The sequence below is a fragment of the Myotis lucifugus genome, unplaced genomic scaffold (assembly GCF_000147115.1).
Source record: "Myotis lucifugus unplaced genomic scaffold, Myoluc2.0 scaffold_16, whole genome shotgun sequence".
Taxonomy (NCBI): domain Eukaryota; kingdom Metazoa; phylum Chordata; class Mammalia; order Chiroptera; family Vespertilionidae; genus Myotis; species Myotis lucifugus.
Window position 1 is genome coordinate 13,963,895 of NW_005871064.1, and position 21,625 is coordinate 13,985,519.

Here is a 21,625-nt window from a genome sequence, read left to right on the forward strand (position 1 = left end):
AATGGAGGCTTATTGTAAAAAAGTAACTTGTCCCCATCAAGAGATCCTGCGAGTATTTGTGAGGTTGTCTTAAATACATAATGACATTTAGACCAGAAGTGGGACAAGATCTTTGCTATAGCCCAATGGGTGATGCTGCCATGTCTAAGGAAACTGTCATTAATTGGGTGGGAGAGGGCGGCTGGGAACAGTCCCATCCTAGCAAACAGGGGCCCGGGGGCCAAGTTGGCTGAGGATGCATTCCTCCCCCACCAGCCCCGGGGGACTGCTGCCGGGCTGTCAGAATGCTTGTCTGCTTGTCTGCTCTGGAGATAGCAGATAAGCACCTCCTTGGGAAACAGACCATCTGACCTTCTGCTTCCAGCTTGTCACACATCTTGATCACAAACCCAGCTCCGCTTGCACTGCGCCCATGGTCCCATGACAGCTGTCTGGTAATGAATTGTTCTCCTGTGCAGATTCTCTATGGATAGATAATGGCTGATTTTGCCATTGCACTTCCCACGTGAATTTAAATGTTGGCATTCCGTGTACGCATCGGCTTCTGGTAAGCTTAGAATAGGAGTCTAACCCCAAGGGATGTTCACACCCCTTATTCTGGACAAGCCCCAGGAATACCGTCTGCAGCAGGAACGGCTCATGTCCCGAGTTGTGGAGGAGAGTGAGGGATGGAGAAGGTCCCTGCTCAGCAGGTCTAGAGGAGCAGTGGCAGGGGCTGCTGTGCCCATGATTGAGTCACTATGCCCCTGAGGGGGGCCAGCTGCTATTACTGACACAAAATAGTGCCAGGAACTGTGTGTGATCCCAAAACACAAATGTATGAAAATAGCATTCCCTGTGGAGAAACATCAGCTCAACCAGGGAGAGAAAAGCCTGCATCAGGGCCACCTGCTGAGAACGGAGTGGGAGAGAGAGCTCCGGTAGCTGCTGCAAATGCATTGCACAGGAGAGGCTTAGAGATTAGCTACAGGATGCTGAGAGGTGCTCTGATCCTATCTCAGCACCACCAAGGAGACCAGCCCCCAGTGTTAGTCTGAAACACCACTTGTCACTCACTCTGGCCAGTGTACCAAAAGTGGGCCCAATTCTTCCCTGAGCCCTAAAAACAGCAGGTGGGTCAGCAGATTCATTTTGATGGTCTGTACCTGGGCAGTCCCACTGTCTTAGCTAGGTGTCTGCTGGAGCAGGCTCTCGGACAGTGAATGGGTGCAGTGGTTATTTGAATGGTGATCTCGGAAAGTACTATAGAGAAATAGGGAAGTGAGGCAGGGAAGGAAAAGAATTATGAGCATTCATTCTTATCTTGCTTTGTCTGGTCTTCAGCCTCCATCAGTGGGGTATTGTGACAACAGGCACTTGCAAAACACAGGCAGGTCCCCCAGGGAGAGTGCTGAGGGGAAAGGGAAGGCTGAGACCAGCAGTGAGGGTGGGTGTCAGGCCTTTATGGGGACTGGTGGAACACCTCCTTCTGATGAGGGAAGCAAGAAGTGAAGTTGCACTAAATACCGAGGTTGCATTCTGGATCTCCAGAGCACTTATTTGGAGCCAGCTACTGTTTTGGCATCCAGGAATAGAGCTGAGTCAAACTTTATCTTTGTCTTCACATTACTGTGATTCATGTGGCCAGTGAGGAAGAGGGGTCAGTCTTTTATCAGAGTTAGGGATCAATTTGGGGCAAGAGTCTGGGCTGCATCAGGAGTCAGTCTGAGGCCCAGGGTCAGGGGTCAGTCTCTGATCAAGAAACACGGTGAAAGTCACTAAACCACATAAATCTATTTCTTTGAACTTCATTGCCAAAAGAGGCCTTAAAAGACTACCCTTGCTGGGTAGTCTTTCTCATGACGCACAACATTAATACCAATCATGATAGATCCATTCCCAGACACCAGGGCCCCCTGACCTTGAACAAGGTGGGGAAGGGACTTACTAGGAGTTTAGAGTATCTTCTTATGTTCTCATTATAGTATTCCCTGCTCATTGGGGTGAGGGCAGGAGGCACATAGTCTGATCAGAAAGACCCCTTTTTGTAGAACTTGTTTGGGGGTGAGAGGCACCGTAAGATTTAAAGATCAGCCCATCTTAAGAATAAATCAGAGTTCCAAAGCAGAAAGATGTTTTGCACTGTAGAGAGACAGTAATTTCGTAAAAAGGAATTGCTAATGTACCGCCTAACTATGCCAGTGATTTTAGCTGAATATTTTCCCATGTTAAACTCACCGAATGTCAGAGCTAGAGGGGTTCCCAGGGGTTGTTCTGAGGAGTTGTCTTTAAGCTGTGCTCTCCGGAATCTTCCATGTCTCTGATGGTGCCTGTGGAGATGCTGGGGTTGGTTTGTAAGGGGTCCACCCACATTCATTCCCTCTTTGCATGGGGAATAAGCATTTTTGCCCATTCAGAGACCTACTCAGCTCTTCACCAGTGTCCAAGTGCATTCACCTGAGGAGAGGTGGGTAAGAGATGCAGAAGAGGTGCCCTTCAAGGCAATGGCCATGTCATGCTTCTTGTGGACAACTGGGCAGTGAGGGACATAGACTGACAGAGACCTGTCGCCTGGAGAAATGGTGTGGTCTGTCTCTCCAAAAGACCCACCCTGTGGAAGAGGAGTTGTTTTAAAGAAGCTTTTGTCCACGTGCGTTCATTGCTTTTCCTGAGTATTTCAGTGAGAAGGTGCGCTTACGTGCATGTCCACGTGAGCCTCCAGCATTACCACCTTCTGGCCACCTCTTATTTTTTTTCCATGAAACAAATAAAAGGACATATCCAAATGGCACTTAAAACCTTGGAAAGTTTTCTCCCAATTTTTGTGTTGTCTTCTTCCTTCAGATCGATCAAGAGCCTCTTCCCATGGTTGTTTTAGATGTACTCATTCTTGTGATGACAGTCTTTTGCCGACTGTGTCAAGAGCTAGGAGTGAGGATATCAGAGAAACTGGATTCCTGTCTTTAAAATTCTAAGTCAGGGGAGGAGGCAAGAGAGAGAGGGGACAGTTGCCAGAGTGTAGGCAGCCAGATTAGCAGAGTGTTTTGTTTGAAGAGCACATTTGAGTGCTTGATCTCTGAGGGTATCATTTACATAAACCACAATGTGAGTGGCGCCCCTGGTGGTGGGCGGTGCAGCCTGGCCTGACAAGCATGGTCACTCACTCTTGTGTTCCCCTGGCCACCTGTGTTTCTTGTGTGATTCCTGGATACAGTGCCAGGGCTTAGAGAACGGGATGACTGCTGGGGGCTGGGGGAAATGGGAAAGCATCATAAAGGAATAAGAGAAAAAGAGGTGCAAAAAGAAGAAAAGAGCATGTGGAGCAGGAGGTACTGTTGGTGAAGGCCTGGAAGCTAAACTGGACCAGGGCACATGTCTCTCCTTGGTCCTCAGTGGAACAGAAAGGGCAGAGAAGTAGGAGAGTAAATCTTGATCCATGTTTGCCCATATTTATTCTCTGTAGAAAGGTAGCTGACTGTTCTTGGTCAAAGCATGTATGTGTGTGTATGTGTGAGTGTGTCAGTGTGTGTGCATGCGCGCGCATTCTCCATATGCTTTATGCTGCCTTCCAGAACATTCCGCCCTCCTTGTCCCCCTCTCAGTCCTCTAGTGCATCTGTCGTCCCTTTGAGGTCTTGGTGTCCTTGGAAGCTTGTTTCTCTCATCCTTATTGAAGTTCTCATTGTATTGAGAGGAATTTAGGTTGATTTGACTGGAGATGGGCTTTCAGGAGCCAATGAGGGCATTTCCCTTTACATATTTAGCAGTAATTGTCTTATGAAGTGTTCTCAAGTCCATACTTGGAGAACAAGCCTATAATTTCTATTCAAATAGCCTCTAATGAGATTATGCTTTTATCAACTTCCGAGGCCAAGTCAGGCGGTACCAGCTGGATGACCAATGAGCATCTTTCTAGCTTGGAGAGGTCACGAGCTTACAAAATATGCATTAGATAATGCTATTTTTCATTCTTTTCCAGCTATAGGATTTTTGTTAAAAGTGTGTGTGTGTGTGTGTGTGTGTGTGTGTGTGTGTGTGTTTTCTCCTCAAGGAGCTTCTCTTAATTCAAGATGTGACATGTCCATCCACGGGGCCCCTGGAGCCTGGGTGGGCCTAACAGCAGTTCGCCTTCCCCAGAGCACACAGGTGGGCATCCCACAAAGAGGCCTGTACCCGAGTCACTCTCCCAAAACCATGAGCCATTTCCTTAAGTGTATGATTTGCTTCCTTGCCATCTCAGCTGCTCTCATGTCTTCTGAGCCCCGCACCAGCCCAGAAATTGCAACAGATAACAGCTCCCCAGTCACCTTCCCCGCGCCCTTTTCTCATCATCTCGGCTGACAGAGTCTGGAAAGGAAATGGGAACAGAGGCTCATTTCCAGCAGCAGCGACAAGAATTTGCTAATTAAAATGAAAAGCCTCCGTTCCCCCTATCAGCGAAGGAGGCTTCTGAGAGGCACCTAGAGGAAATCTTTCTCCAAACGAAATGGCCTTCCGACTGGGTCCTGGTAGAGCCCAGGCATCCATCTCGCGGCGGGAGGCGGAAACTGGGGCTTGCAGACCTGCCCTCAAAGTCTAAGGAAACCTTGGGACCGTTTCCAGGAGCTCCTGTCCCTTCCTCAGCCCCGGCGGCTCACAGGGATCCACATACATCTTCAGAGGTTCAGTAAATGTGAGTCAGAGGGCCTTTGGGTCGTCCAGTCACGTGGTTTTCAACCTGGCTACAATAGGAAGATTGCCTGGTGAGGGTTTAAAAGATACTGATGCCCAGACCGATTACAAATGAATCGTTGGAGGGGCCTGGGCATCTGCATTCCACAAGAGCTTCCCAGGTGACTGTTGCACAGGGAGGAGTGGGAGCTGCTGATCTCGTTCAATAGCCTGGTTTCTGGGTGAGGACGCTGAGGACCAGGGAAGGAGATGAAGCTGTCCCAGGCCACACAGTGGCAGAGCCTGGATTCCTGACTTGCTGGGTCTTTCCTCTACGCAGGGCTGCCCCCTGCTCTGCCTTCCTCACAGAAGTGGCCCCTCTCCACGGTCCCCTCACACACCCTGCAATCAACCCCACTGGGTTATCTGTCCCTCCCACTGCTCCGCTATGTGCGGAGGCAGCAAGATGAAAGGAGGGTAGGAAGGTGCTCTGTCCGAGGGCCTGTGGGCTGACGGTGATGATGTGTGTCTAAGCAGGTCTGGAGAATTGTCAGCAGGGGTCTCTGCATAAAGAATGAGGAGCCTCATGGGAGATGGTCACCCTAAGAGGAAAAGGGTGTGAGATGTGTGAAGGTGGGCCAAGCATCAGGGTCAGGTCCAAGGATGGGGAGGAGCATGGGGTACCTGACACACAGCACCATGTTTTATGAGGTTGAATCATATGAAATTGTGGTACCTGGCCATTTCTGACCTACAGAAATGACAGTTCTACATGATTGGACATCATCATTCCAGCAGCATTAAGGAGGTGATGAGGAAAAGGAGACCCAGCGACCGCCACAGGCGGACTCAGCGTCTCTCGGCCATTACGCTGTCTCCCCTCCTCTCTCTGCTGCCTTGGCCTCAGAGCTGCAGCCTGGGCCGCACAAAGAAAGGAGCTGGAGCTTTCAAATCATAACCAGCGATGACTGGGCAGCTAGAGGCCCAGGGGCCTAGTCCTGGTTTTTTTCACTTACATCTTCTTATTATTATTATTATTTAATGATATAACATCCATAATTCCAGTAATTCTTCTAATTCTTGGACAACCCACTGAGACCTCAGTTTCCCCATACATAAAATGGGAATGTGACCTGGAGGGCTCTTCCTGCCTCCTCCATTCTGATGGGCTACTAAAGTCACCATGTACAGTGGCAAAGCATTTGAAGATTCCCGGAGCACCATGACCTGTATTGTTTGGTTTGAACTTTCCACAACCCAGTGAGATGGAACTAATTATCCCCAAATTTCAACTGTAGCACCTGAGGTCCCAGGAGACCCTGGGCAATTGTGCAAGTCACAGAATGTTTTCCTGGCAGACGTGAGCCCTGAATTCAGGTTTCCTGGCCCCTGACTGTGAGGGTTTTTATTCACAAAGGGAAGGCCCCCTGGGAAAGGCTGGAGTTTAGAATTGACCTGTATGGTCCAAGCTCCCTCTGTTTCATCACATGAGGGGTAGCAGGTGTATCCCATGGGGGTGGGAAGAAAGGACTTAACACCCAGCTTGCCTTTTCAGAGCTGCCCTGCCTCCTCTCTCCCCTAGTCCGCCCTGTTTCAACATCCCCAGCCTTCTAGAGAAGAAGGTATGTGGCCGTGAAGTTCTTTTCATTTTCCTCTAAGATGCCTCTGTGAGTGGGAGCCAGCCTGGCATAGTGGTTAAGAACATGGACTGCCGAAGTTTGAATCGCTGGTCTGCTGCTCACCAAATATGAGACCTGAAAAACACCTTTCTCTGCCTCTTTCCTCTTAATGGGAGTGATAGTGGTTGCCTATATTACAAGATTATCAGGAGGAGCACATGAGTTATATAAGTACCTGCATTTTGTCTTCCAGTCACGCTGAGTCTGATGGGAGTTGGGTAACTCTCCAGGGCCCTTGTATTGGACTTAGAGGTCCAGATTCTCTTTGCCCTGTGAAACACTTTAACATGTGGTTTCCAGGATCTCGCACATAGCACATACCGGAAGTGACGTGCGTTATCTCCCCTGAAAGGCAGGATTATTTTGTGAATGCCACTGTCTCTGGCAGTATATATCAGTTTTGTTAAATATAAAATACTGTTTTATTTTTTTAAATATCAATTTTTCTATAGCTCTAGTTTATTTATTTATTGTTGTCAATATTACAGGTGACCCTCTTTCCCCCCTCCACCCAGGCCTTCCCCACACTGTTGTCTGTGTCCACGGGCTATGCATATATGCATAGGTATTCTTTGGTTAATCTCTTCCCATCTCCCCATCCTCCTCCCCTCTGAGATTTGTCAGTCTGTTCCATGTATCTATACCTCTGGGCCTATTTTGTTTGTCAGTTTATTTTATTCATTAGATTCCACATATAAGTGAGATCATGTGAATATTTATCTTTCTCTGACTGGTTTATTTCACTTAGCATAATAATCTCCAGGTTCATCATAAATGTTATTTTTAAAGAAGCCTCATTTTTTATGTGCTGATAGTTTAATCTTCTTACTGGAATCTTGTATTTTATTTCTGTTTATTCTTACTATACTCTCAGTTTAAAATGATATCACTTCTTATTCTTTTATGTGTTCTATTAATTTTGCGTTGTCTTTATAGCCACCGTGAGGAAGGAGTTTGGCAGGAGCAGTAGAAGGGAGAAACCCTATTGATGGCTGGGAAGTGTAGAGGCTGACATTCCCACTCCAGCTGCTTCTGTAGCCACCTCTGGATCAGTCATCTGGTTCATTCAAAAACCTCACCTGGGGTGCATATGGGATCCATGGTTTGGCCTCCTGGGGCTTTGATTCTTCACCTCTGGTTGCATGCTTGAGTTGTTGGAAAGGTGTTGCCACTGACATTTCCTCTAGGCCTGATGCGAGCCGCTGTATGGTTTTAAATCCACAGTTTGTGACGCTTGTGACTTTGCCTTTTGAAGACAAACAAACCATGCCAGTAGCAAGCACAACCCAGGGGGTGGGGGGCTCACAGAGGTCCTATTCAGGAGGGTACACCTGCCCAGTGTTGGGAAAGAGCAGAGGGGGCTGACCTTTCCTGCAAATACCAGGAGGTGGGTGGCACTACCCAGCCCCCAAGCCTCCTGAGCTATCACCTCCCACCTGGCAGGCCTGAGGAGGCCTCAGGGTCAGGCCCCTTCCTCCCTTCCCTCTGTGGGAAGTGCTAAGCAGCAGCCTGCAAAGAGGAGCATACTCTTTGAGTTTTTGAATGGAGTCAGCTGGGAGGTCAACTGCGTTTGTCAGAACATATAGCGCCATGTGGGCTGGCTGAGAATTCTAAAATCTGAAAAGAATGGAAGCTTTCCCCCTGCAGAGTAGGGGTCCAGATCCTGGGGAAGCTCTTGGGGCATCAGGGGGAGTGAGGGCTGGGAGTCTCTGCTCCACATCAATCTCTCCAATGGTTGGTTGATGCCTTTCTAGGCAGCCTGCAGGGCTGTGGGGGTGTCTCTGCAGAGGGATTTCATCAGCTTACAGAGTGAAAACCATGACAGTGTGCCCAACATCATGCACATTTAATCCTCTTCCGTCCCCATGACCTCTGGGAATGTTATTTCTTTCACACAAAAGTCAACCCCGGATCTCACCACTGATCTCTTGCCCTGCCCCAGACAGAGGCCTCTCCCTGCTTCCTTGTCTTGAAGGAGTGCCTGGACTCACAGGTCCTCCTCTCGCCTATGCCTACACCACGTTCCTGGGAATTTTCTATGTTGGCTGACGCTCCAGCAATCCTCACTCCAATCTTAAAAACCCTACAAGCTCCTTAACCTGCTTCAGGAACTGGTAAGCGACGCATGACTTTGCATTGGTTGATGGGGGCTCCTGAGAGTCAAGGGGAGCTGTTTCTCAGGGAGGTGAGACTTTAGAGTAACAGGCCTGCTTCTTCAGCCCCTGTGAGCAGTGGAGCCCTCTCCACAGAGACCAGGCATCTCTCTTGCACTGACTGGTTGAGATAATAAAGGCATAAATCCCAGTGTGTTGGCTTAAAATGTAGGTTTTAAGCTTATTTTTTTTCCAAGAAACCTGGAATTTAGAATATTTATCTCATCATACCCATGGCTTCAGATATTTTTCTCCCTCCAATGGCATAGGAAAAGGAAAACTGGCCAGCAGTTTTCTTTCTGCATATGTGCCTCTCTGTCTCCTGTGACCAGGACACTTTACCTTTCAGGTTGTGCCAAGTAGGACATGAGCTGCCTTAGCACACTTCCCTCTGAAGGCACCAGAGTCTGTGTGGACATGTGGCACCTCTCTGAGGCTCTTTCAGCTGGCACCTGTTCCACACCCTGGGCAGCATCAGTCATCTCTGGGGAACTGGATGCCACACCATCTGGGTGTCCCTGGGGCCCTACTTGGAGCTATTAGTGATGGCTGGTTGCTCTCCTAGCCCACTCTCAGAGAGACAGATGTATTCCCCTCTGAGGAAAATTCCTCACCTAGCTTCTTATTTTTGCACAGAACCTGATGGAGCTGAAAGGTGGGATATGGCATAAATCTTGGGGGCAGCTTTGCCCATTATTTCAGCTGGGGTCAACCTGTTAAAGTTGGTCCCTCTCTGCTTACTTCCATCTTCTCAACCAGGTAAAGCCATTTCTTTTCCTAGATTGTAATCCTTGGAACCCGTTTGTCCTCATGGTTGCTTAGAGAAGTGCTTAGAGAAGTGAGAGGATCCGGAGTAGTAAGATGGACCAAAGACTTTTCATTTTCTATTGGGGAGGGGCTGGGGATTGGGTTGGTGGCCAAAGAGGGCCTAACTGTATCAGTAATATTCTGATTATTTTACCAGGTGGATGTATTTGTGTAATTAAAAATTAAGCAAAGGAATAATATGAACTTCTTAGGTCTTAGACAGTAACATAAATGGATGTACTGGGAACAATAAAATGAATTGAATTGAACTAAACCCAAAAGACAAAAAAAAAAAAGAAAAGAAAGAAAAGAAAAGGAAAAAGAAACAACAACTCTGCTTTGGTGACTTGTAAGAGAGAAGTTGTCCCTATCATTTTCTCTTGCCTTTGATCAATGGTGTTTAATAACATCAAACCAGTTTCATTCGAATTGTTATCTTGACAGATGTGAAACTTGTCCCTAATATCTAGTGTGACAAGAAATCCCAAGGAATTGATCAGATTGCATTCCTACATTGGTACTATGTAGTTTCAATTATTGTCTACAGATTCTTTGACACTTTTTTTTATAGAGAATGAGTCTATGTCCTCCCCTTCTGAATCAGAGCTGACCTCACAACCAGTAGAATTCAACAGAAATGACCCTTTGTAACATAGGAGGCCAAGTCCAAAAAGGCTGCCCCATTTCTGCCAGAATCTCTTGGGACACTCACTCTGGGCAAAGGCAGGGGCCAAGTGATGAGTCTGACTCAGATCACGTGTAGACCTTAGTTGATAGCCCCACTGACCTTCCAGCTAATAGCCAGCATCAACAGCAGCCATGTGCGTGAGCCATCTGGGACATCCGGCCCAATGAGGGCTTAAAGGTGACCATAACCCAAGCCCACATCTGACTCTAACCACAGGACAGGCCCACACAAGAAATGGCCAGATAACCCCTCCCTGAACTCCTGATCCACAAAGTCATGATCAAAATTCAAATGGTTGTTTGGACTAATTTGTTATCCAGCAATAGTAAATCATACAGTAGTCTTTTCTTGTCTACTTATACTAGTTGGATTGGCATTAGCCAATAATAATAATAGCAATGATGTAAGCATTTATTTTAATGGAAACACACAAAATTTTCTTTATTATTTAATACATTGGCTGTATATATTAGGCATTCTGCAGTAATGTAGAACTTCAAATGCTCAGTGGCCAAGTACCCCAAAGTTCTGGAGGTCCAGGCAACTCCCAGGAGCGACTGTTCTCCATGTGGGGGTTCAGTGACCCAGGCTGACGGGGCTTCCCTATCCCGTCGCTGTGCCATCTGAAACACAGACCTCCTTGATTGATGAAATGGGAAGAACATGCTGTAGAGTTTCAGCATTGAAATATGCAGCAATTAATCATTGCAGCATAGGATTGATGCCATCATTTCTGCTCAAGCTTACTGGCCAGGACTTGTCAGACAACCCCTTTAGCCTGGATGGACAGAGAAGTAGATGGTAATGCTTGCTACTCATTATTTTAACTCTTGTGCTAATAAAGTATTTTACTAGCTCACTGATGCTATTATATTTAATCAGAGATTGATATTAAATTTTGTCAAGTGCTTTTTCAGTAGTTAAGAAGATACGATGTCTCTATCCTTTTTCCTATAGACTTCCTAATGTTGAGCGCTTCTAGAATTCCTGACATACAGGCTTCTTGGACATGGCTTAGTATTCTTAAAAAGCAGCTAATTGTAACAAGGAATAATATTTAGTAAAAATTTTTGCAGTTTTAAATGTGACTGGTCTAGAGGCTTTAGAGGTGTGTGTGTGTGTGTGTGTGTGTGTGTGTGTGTGTGTGTGTTTACTCTTTTAGATCAGGTATCTGTGCTATTTTAGCTTGATTGGGAAGTTTTTCCTTGTTTTCATTGTTCTGGAATAGTATGTACAGCATAAGATTTTTTGTTTGTTTGAGAGTTTGATCAAGTTCACTCATAAAACTATCTGTTCTTGTATCTTTTAGGAGAATTAACAACTTAAATTTTTCTTCTCTGATAATTGGTCCACTTGGGTCTTGTATTTTTAAAAAACAATTTTGGTAATATTCATAAATTTCCAAAATTATCTACTTGATCAAGATTTTAAAATATACTAGCCAGAGTTATTCATAATAATCCTTTTAAAATGCTGTGTAATTTCCTCAATCACTATTAAATCTCTTTTCAATTTCCTAATTTTGGGTATTTGTGCTTTATCTTGATTAGAGTTGTCAGTAATTTGTTTTGTTGAATACAACAACAAAGAAGGTTCTTGGATTCAGTTATCAAGCCTAGCGTTTTTCTTCATTTGTGTTTGTTGTAGAACGTGTTCCTTTTCCTGGCAGGGACTTGAGTTCATGGGCAGGCACTTTTTCTCATTCCTCAAAGTGAACCTCTGCTTTGAACTCCTGCATATTTTTATGTGTCTTGGGGATGTTTTCCTGTTTGTTCATCCTCACAAGGGAAGTTCTGAGCTTGCTCAGAGGTGGGAGCTGCCAGGCCACGGTGGAGGGAAAGAGAGGAGGGGAAGGAAGCTGAGATTTAGTGTTATTTTTCCCTGCCAGTTCAGACATCCAACAGCCTGTGGGGGCAGGGGACTTAGCCAGAGCTGGGCTCCCAGCACAGGGAGCTGCATCAGCCCTGAAGAGGTTTGGATCTGCATTAAGTGTTGGCTGGAACTCCCCTGCCCCTATCTTTTTCTGGCACATTGTCCCTGTTGGGAACTAGCTGCCTACATGGTTCCTCAGGAGACATGTCCGGCCAAAGGCAGGACCACAGTTAGAATTGCTGCAGGCTCCTGACTTTGTGGGCCTGAATCCCCCATCCAGATAACTCCCCTATTCCACTGGCCAGTACCCCGTTGGTTGTGCTAATTGTGAAATTGGGCCCCCTGTGGGGCCACGGATAGTCCCTCTTACTGTTTACTGGGCAGGCTTTTGATTTTCAGCAAAAATATGAGATGGTAGGGCCCCTGCTCCCAAATCTGAGTAGCAAATTAACACGCGACCCTTGGGATGAGCCTGGGATAGCTGGCCACCCACTCGGTGTGGCAGGGTCCCATCTCGGACTAACAGCTGGAGGATGGGGTAGTGTGTGTAGCTGAAGCCCAGTTTCCCAGGTGGTGCCCCCCTAATGCAAAGCCTCAGACAGTGTTTTATTTGGAAATATAAATCCAGGGAGCAAGGGGGTGGGGGTGTAAATCAGAGCAGGAGGGCGGGAGAGGCAACACAAGGTTGTGTTATGGAGTTGGCTATTTCTATGAGTCCGTTTGCTTACTCTGGAACCACTTGAAAAGTTATGTGAAATATAGCTCAGAACCGCCTTCAGAGGAAAGAAAGGAGGAAGCATTTGTCTGCAGGCTCCAGTCTCCCCTTGGTCAGAGGTTGCCCCATGGGGGCTTAACGCCCCGGATTCCTTGGGTGACACACATATGAGTGGGATCCTGTGGGTATCTCAGCACAGCATCAGGAACCTTGGGGCAGGAAGAGAGGTGCAGCGCCTCTCTGAGGGGAGGCACCATGGCTGTCCCTGCGGGAAACCGGAAGAAGTCTGCTTGGACATGGTGAGCACAGCCGTGGAGAAGAGGGGAGGCTGAGAATATTCAGTGATACGATACGCATCTATTTCACCTGGTCTTGTACACATTCCACTGACAGTGTGCTCCTTCCGGGGGCGATCCGATGGGGGCATGAAAGCTAATATCCTCAGCATGCATTTCTATAAGGTTCTCCCTGCCATTCTCCCTCCCACAGAGGTTCTTCTTAATGTCATTTCCTCTCCCAGGAGCTGGCAATGGACGATTGACCAGTCTTCTGAGTGAGTGCAGACCATCTGGAGGGTTGAAATGCTTCATTTTCTTGGAGGCCCCTTTACATCTTCTAGGTATATGATCTAGCAAAGCATGATTCAGCATCAACCCCTGGTGATTCTCATTTTAGCTGCTGTGTCTTTTAACCAGAGGAAACTCCTCTCGGGCCTGGCGGCAGAATTCCCAGCTTTTACTCTGCATTGTAGATATAGTAGAGGAGACGGGGGTGAGATGGAGTCAGTCATGATCACAAGGATGGCTTCTTGGCCCTGCCCTGCTCACCCTATGACCTATAGAGGGATGACTTCACTTTCTCTCTAGGCACATGGAGCCACCAGGGTCCTCGTCATTCAGAAGGAGGTGGTAACCTTCCTCCTGGCTCAGTTGGCTCTTAAAGCCAGGCTCCACATTCAACCATCAACTGAGATAGGCGGTGACTGTCTGGGACAGCAGCCTCTAGCCTGCAGGCACTCCGAGTGGAGAGCAGGGTGGTGCTTAGGCTGCAAAATATCCCAGATTCTGCAAACCTACACCTGGCTCCGGTCTGACATCTAAAGGGAATTGTGCCACTCTGGTCAGTGTCCAGGTCAGGGCACACAGGGGTGGCATCCCTCACTGTGCATGCTGGCCCAGAGGCATCGCTGTGACAGCACCTGAGTCTGGACGCACCCAAACCAGGTCAGCCAGGCTCAGGAGTACTGGGGAGTTGTCAAGACAGATAAGGGATATTTAAGCATATTTCTATGGAAATATGACCATGGCATGGTGTTAAGTGGAAAGAAGCTTGTCTCAGAATGTGTGTGTGTGTGTGTGTGTGTGTGTGTGTGTGTGTGTGTATCTGCATAGAAAGGTCTGGAATGGCATAAAAATATTAATAAGTACCTTTGAGAAGTGGTTACTTTCATCTTATGCCTCAAACAATTTTGAATTGAGGTTTTCAAGTGAGTATATGCTATTTTTATAATAACTCTAAAAGATATTTCCATTTGGGGGAAAATGATAGGCCCCACAGTAAATTTGTTATTAGGAGATATGTAAAGTGTTAACCTTTAAAAATATTTTATTTTCCCAAAGTCAACTGTTACATTTGTGGCAAAAAAGAATAAATACAGTGGGCAGAATAAGTGAGATTAACAAAACTAGGGACAAAGGGACGAGGATTACTGGCTGGCTGGCCTCCAGGTTCCCTACTCAGGACCCAAGCTGGGAAGCACGTGTTCCCGGGTTCTGTGGCTTACGGGGGTCTGCTGGGCACTACACCCAGGTCCCTTAGGTTGCAGAACCCTGCCAGCGTTCCCCAGGCTGCATGAGAACAAAGTGAACCCTGGGCCCAGCCCTGTGGCTCATGCTTCTAGCTCATACTTAGAACTAGGGAACCAGGGAACTCTCAGGAGTTGGTTCTGGCTGTTTCTCCTGCTCATTTGGAAAGTAGAGCATGTGCATTCAACTCAGAGATTGGCAGCCTCATACCTTAGTTAGGGAACTGGTTTGTCTCCTTGTCACCTCAGGCCCTATCTTCCTCTCTATAACAAACAGCACCAACAGTTAGAATAGTGCTTGCATCACTTTGCAGATGAGAAAGTTGAACTTCATAAATATTAAGGGATTTTATGTGACTACACATTGCACTATAAAAGGGTTGGGTCTAAAATAGTTGTGTTAACTATCACCTGGGCACTGGGTAAGCATGTGGATTCCTGGGACCCTCCTGGACCTACTGAATCTGACTCTGCATATTTGGAAGTTTCTCAGGTGAACTGGCATAGGTAATCTATGGACCACTCTGAGATGAGAGGGTTAAAGGCTGCGCCTGGCACCATTAGCTTGGTACCTAATCACAGCATTTATTGGAACATTGAGAAGCAGGGTCTCTATGTCAAGGGGTGGAGTGTATTTCCCTGCTCCGAGATTTTGAGTATTGTCATGCAAGTAGCTTTGTCCAATGGGATGTTGCCAACATGACTCAGAAAAACTTACATGATTGGACTTTCTCTCTCATGCTCCTGCTATCACCATGAGAAGCGGTTGCCTAGGCTGGCTTGCTGGCCCAGGAGGAGGATGAGACACCTGGAGCAGAGCTGTACCAGCCCAGGTGTCCCCGGCAAGCCTGGCCTGGAGTAGATAGAGCCCATAGTTGACACATGAGCAGGCCAGCTGAGAACAGCTGAGCTCAGCCTAGATCAGTCAAGCCCCAGCTGGCCTCCCTAAAGGACTGCGGTTTCAAGTCACTGAGTTTTAGGGTGATATGTTACATGCAGATCCTGACATTGTGATTCTGTCGGGGATTAAACATATGTATGTTTAACAAACTTCCCGAGTGTTCTATGGACCACACTTGAGAAAAACTGTTTTAGACCCAACCCTGTTATAGTGTAATGTGTAATCACGTAAAATCCCTTAATATATATGAACTTCAACTTTCTCATCTGCAAAGAGGGGATACTATTTCCGGTGTCAGAGATATAAGGATTAAGTGAACATAAATATAATGAAACCTAGCTGATAATAGGTTTTTCTCCTCTTTCTTCTTTGACTCATCTCTACCTGACCCCGACCCAACGTCAGGAAGACACCAGAGCGAATATCTTAGGAAAACATGAATCTCAGGGTCACAGCTTTATTGTATAGATTTTCAACACAGCCATATTACAAACATTGTCAGGGAACATTTACAAGAATAAATAAGATGGACTTGCAGGTGTAAAAAGATTACACTTCACTGTAATGTACGTCAAAAAATATATCTGATATTCATTGACCTGACATTATTTACTTCTGCTTTTTTAAGCTAGAATTGGAAAGAAAAAGGAAAAAAAAGAAGAACATTGACAGCACAGTGCTGGCTTTTAAAAAAGTTGATTTATTTTGTTTTCTCTTCTCATACGTGCTTTATTTATCAAACACCCAAACTGTACAAGTGCAGGCCATCGGGGTTCACGGAGGAGGCTGCTAACACCGTGGAGACTTCGGTCCCACGCAGTGGCATGTGCCCAGTGGATGTGAAAATGCCAGTCTCCATGGAGTTGAGTGGGAACCCCATGATGCTCCGAGAGGGTTATGATGGTGTCCAGTAGTCAAGGCAATGGTAGAAGAAGGCTGACCCTTTGCCTTTCATTGGGTAGTAGGATATAGGGTGGAAAGAGAAGGTAGAAAAGTGCTTTGAGTCTGATTGCCAATATAGGTTAGCCTGGATTAGTCTGGCTAACCCAGGGTCCACCTGGCAATGAGATGGATAATAGTAGAGATGGTTATAATTGTGTATCAACAGTCACTGTGCTTTTGCTTTGCAGTCTACTCCAACAGGCCTGGAGTGGGGAGTGGGGCATGGGGGTAGAATTAACCTCTGGAGATAATGTATGTGGTAAGCAAAATCCTGTTCTGGGTCCTGCTTGGACCTTGACTGGTTCTGGCTCCCACTGACAGCCTTGTTCACCTTATGGCTGGTCTAGTCAGGGATCTTGGGCATTGGCTCTATACAAAAGCAGCTGTTCTTTCTGGGCTATTTGGTGATAACCAGCCTGGATGAGCCCTAGATCTGTTGCCAGAGCAGCATCTGGGCCTGCATGGTGGGGAGATTCGGGTAGGAGAGCAGGGATCTTCAACCTGCATAAACCAAGCACAACCTGCTTGGCTTTGTGCTCTGCAGGAATGAAAGAGTTCGAACATGATCCCAGCTCCATAAGCTCTCACCCTCCTGGGGGGAAGCAACTTAAAGGCCTTTACAGCAATGTTCCTGCTTCCCTTTAAAGAGATGCCTGGCTTCTGCTGGACCGTTGCTGAGATGGACAGCCTTTCCTCTCTGGCAGACAGCAAGTTCTTCCTTATAGCTACTAAGTATCACCCATTGATCCTAGTTCCACTCGCAGGATCAACCTGGGACTAGCAAACTGTGCTTGAATTTTCTAACAATCTACAGACCAGTGGAGGATATGGGCACTAGTATTGTGCCTGACCCTTCAGAAGACTGATTCGACCTGGGATGACAACAATTTGCCCTCCGAGCCTCCATACAGCTTTGGGCACCTTGACCCAAGAAATATCTTATATCATTAATTTTCCATGGGGGAGATGGGGGCATGGTAGGCACTGAGAGTTTGTTGAACCATCATATGAGAGGTCCACCGATTTGTACTTGCAAGCTCGAAGGCGCTGAAGTACGTGTATTTCAGTTTTGCAATTGTAGCAGGTTACATCACATCCCCCTCCGCCCCCCAAATCTAAGGATCTAACTCATCAGTGATCCATAAGTTACATTAATTACACTGAGCTCCAGACTTTCATACCAATACCTTTCTGTTCAACACTCTAAGGTCCCCAGACCCTCATTCTCTGAACATTCCAACCAGGGATCAGGGTTCAATTCTCACCACCCAAAGCAACTCTCAGATCCAGAAGGATGTTCCAGTAGCTCTTCCCTATGGACCCTCTGCCATCCTGAGTCCTCCCACATCCCTTGTATCAGCTCCAATGGGCATCTCCAACCTCTTAGATAACTAGGATGCCAGGCCTGGGGTCTAACATTGTGGGTGTGCTGACTGCTCGTCTTGGGGACCTAACATTCATGGGTGGCTTTCAGAGGGTGAATGTGGCCCCTCTGATGACCTTTTCCTGCCTCTTCTGGAGGTAGGTAGGAGTGACGCAGAGATGACCTTGGTCTCTATAAGACAGTTGTATAGCCAGCCAATGCCATGCATAAGTCTCTCTGGTTATTAATGAGCCAGAAGAGAATCTGCTCATATGAGCAAATATGACTTAGACATCTCTGCTGTGCTTCTCAGGATCATGTCCCTGACTCTGAAATGTGTGCCAGCGGAGACTAGAGCCCCTCCATTCTCTGCTACTGACTTCTCTCCCTGTTGTTCAGACAGTGTGTGACCTCAAAGGCAGGTTTCTGGAAGGTAAGGCCAAGGCCCTGCATTTGATCACCTCTAGATAAGGATACAGGGAGAACCTCCAACATGGAGCCCTTGAATGGGAATTAGGAAAAGGCTGAATCTCAGCTGGTCTCCTCTAGTTGGACTTACTTTGCCCGCTTCCCTGTTTTATTCAGCTGTGATTTGGAGCTGGCATCATTGGCTAAGGAGCTCAGACTGGTTAGATGACGAGGCAGGCAAGTCAGGGCTTTGAGATGAAATGGCCATCATGTCTCATCTTTAGAACTGCCCTGCAGCTTGGGTCGACCATTTGTTCCTAAGTCTGTTGGCCCAATATAATCTGTTGGCATCATGGCTTAGGATCCTGTTCATTTAACCCTTGGAATCACCCATGTTTTCCATGGCATTACTTCTGCCTCATCGTGGTGCTGATGGCCTGTCTGTCCAGCCCAGGAGTGACCATTTACAGGCTAAGGGAGGGCAGCTTTCTTCATTCTGTTCTAAGGCAATGAGGTGCAGAATTATCCATCTCCTTCAATGGCTCTGGATCTGGGCTTGGCAGTGCCTCCTGGCTGCTCCTCCCTGGCCTTCACGTCTGCTGTCTGCAGCAGCCTTACTAGACTGACACCTCTGTACACACAACAGATTCACCCAGAGCTGAGGAAGCGTGGGTCCTGGTGAGGGCATACAGCAAGAGCTAGCTCAGCAACGGGGAACGGGTGTGAATAAACATGATTGGCCAGAGGGAAAATTATCATCTTTGCCCTAAGACACCGAGACTTACATAAAGCAACATCCTTGTTCTAGGTGGTTCTGGCTGGCCCTTCCCCATCCCCTGGCCTGCTGTGTCATAGAAGCGACCACTTACCCAGTGGACCATATGCATCCTTGGTTCTGAGTATTCCTTTTAGGTCCCAACTTCCTGGCCTTGCCTTCCTGTTTTCCTGTCTGTAGCTTTCCAAATCTACCTCTTCTATTGGCCGAGGCTCTTCATTTCACATCTCTTCCTATTAACTGGTTGACCCAACAATCCACTGGGCGGGGATTGAAGCTGGGCTGGGAAACCGAAGACTGAGCTCTTTCTATCACAACCCATGCCTCACCAATGGATGAACTGTACTATGGTAACAGTGCTTCCTGGTAGCACCCCCTGCAGGGAGGGTCCTGTGTGTCATAGGAACCCATAAATATTGTGGTTTAAGTAAAGTGAAGAGCCTTCCAGACCCCTCATGTGCAGTGTGTGCTCAGGTTTGCTTGCATTAGCAACCGTGTGGACTCCACCTGGACAAAGCTACCGACATCATAAACATATGCAGGTGGGGATGCTTCCTGGCTCCTCATTCATACCTTCCTCTTCTCCCAACAGGGTACATAGCTAGGAGGTGAGAACCACAAGGCCCTGCACTAAGTGAGGGCACTCCCTTTGGTATCCAGAAATGAGAAGCTGGTCCCACTTGTGGAGACGCAGAGACCACAAACAGTTTTCCTCTGCACGAAGCAAGGTGAGTCCCCCCTGTAAGTGGGGGGTGGGAAAGTACCTTGGGGGAGGCGGTGTTTGGTAAAGCTCAACTTCTTGGGCACCGGTGCCCCATCTCACCCAAGCCCTGGCCATGTGGGATCTTCGGGAGGCACCTCCACTCACCAGCCTCAGTTTCTTCTTTGTAAACTGGCCTAAGACCCGTTCACTGCCCTGCTATCTTGGGAGGTGGCTGGGTTGTGAGGAAATGAGGGACGAACGGCGGGAACCATCACTGGCCCTTGGTTATCCCACTGTGGCCCGAGTTTTTACAGTTTTCCTTCTGCCTGAAGTCACATTTTAAATCCCTACCATTTGAAAGGATAGAAGCCACTGCCATTTTTTATCTGCCAGCTGTTTTACCCCTTCCTGAGCAGAATAAATCTCAGGATTTGTGTTAGTAGCCTCAGTCCCCTCATTCTGTATGGATGAGCCGAGATCTAAGAAAGGAGCATATAACAGGGTGATTTGCTAGGCTGTAGGCTCTTTGAAGGCTGGGGGAGCGCCGGCTGGAGCCGTGGACTGGAGCCAGGCGAGGCCAGCAGAACCAGTGGGGGCTGGGGCCCGGGGACCCGCTCGAGCTCACGGGGAAGGGCCCATGAAAGGAGAAGAGTGAGTTCTTCCTGGGGCTCCTTTTTCTTCCTTTGCTTTGAGATGTTTCTTTTTGAACCTCCAAAGTGACAGCCCTTCCTTGATCAAGTCCCCGGACTTCTAGACAGCTCCTGAGCCCGTGCCACTGGAAGCAGCATCTGTGGGCTCTGGCTGGGTCACCCTGCCCCCTGGTAGAGCAGAGACCCTGTTTCTCACAGAAGCAGAAGCTCACAATCCCCTGCGTATTTTGTTCCAGCGACAAAATAATGAGCAGACAAACAGATGTGATAGTAAAGAGCACACGCTGAAGGGAGTGTTTTCACAGTGTCTGATGAAGGGGAAGAGGCCGCCTGCCCCAACACTGAGCTGAGCGCGTCACCCTGAGCTCCCTGTGGCCCATGAGGTGAAGCTGCACTGTTGGCGGAGCATTCACCCTCGACCCTGGCTCCTCTCCTGACCTCTGGATGGGCTGCCCTTCCCCCTATACTGCCCCCACCCCAGAACTTCCCACACCTCTTTGCCATTGCCCATGCTGATCTTGGCCTGGATTTCTTGCAGTGGAGACCCAGCTGGGGTGGGAGTCACCTCCTCTAGGAAGCCCTAGGCAGGCTGCCTGCTCCGTGGCTCCTGCGCTGCACCGTGGTTCAGTTTCCCCAGTGCACTCAGAGCTGCTGATTCCTCCTCTCTGGGGCTAGAGCAGCCTCCACGATGCAGCTTCCTCCATCCCAGGCAACCCCAAGGCTGTCAGGTCCTGAGCCCACGCCCCTGCGAGAGACAAGGTAGGGAGTCTCTGGTGGCAGACAGCATTGCCCGAGGGAACAGGGAATGGTTTTCACTGGCGAAGGAATGATTACAGGAGACTGGCTTTTCCTGGGGAGCCAGGAACGAGGCACTAAAATAGAGCTGAAATTCTGGGCCTCCCAGAAGAACTGGCACCAGAAAGAATTAAATTTCTATTTGTGAAGTTCTCTGCCCAGAAGTTTCTGGCCCTATTTTCCCTCCATAAAATAATTGCTTGGCTGAGAAAGGATGAAGAAAGTAAGGAAAATAAGTGTTACCGCCATTATTCGCCTTTTTGGGGCCCAGAATTTCACCGCCGAGGAAGATGCCTCGGCTTCCTCACGTAACATGGAGATAATGAAAGGGCACGCGCTCTCCCCGGGGCGGGGGTGTCCCTAAGATTGTGGGATGGCACACGGAGTGGTTCACCCGGACACACAGGAGATGCCTAGCAGATGCCGGCTCCCAGTCACTGACTCACACATCCTTGGGCAGGACCCTAGTTTCCCAGGCCTGATCCCTTCGGCCCATTTTAAACCAAAGCATAACTGGTCCACAGTGGCCTTTGTCAGGTTTCCTAGGAAGGTTATGCTGAAAGCTGGGACTCGGCTGCCCAGAAGCCAGAGGAGCGGCCTCCGTCTAGCCGTCTCTGCCTCGTCAGTGGCTGGGCCATCCCAGGTGGGACCCTTTAAGGATGTTGCCTGATGACAGGCCTGAGAGATTGGTCCTGTAGCTACACATCCAAACTTCCTTCCCAGCCCCGCTCCCTTTTTTTCA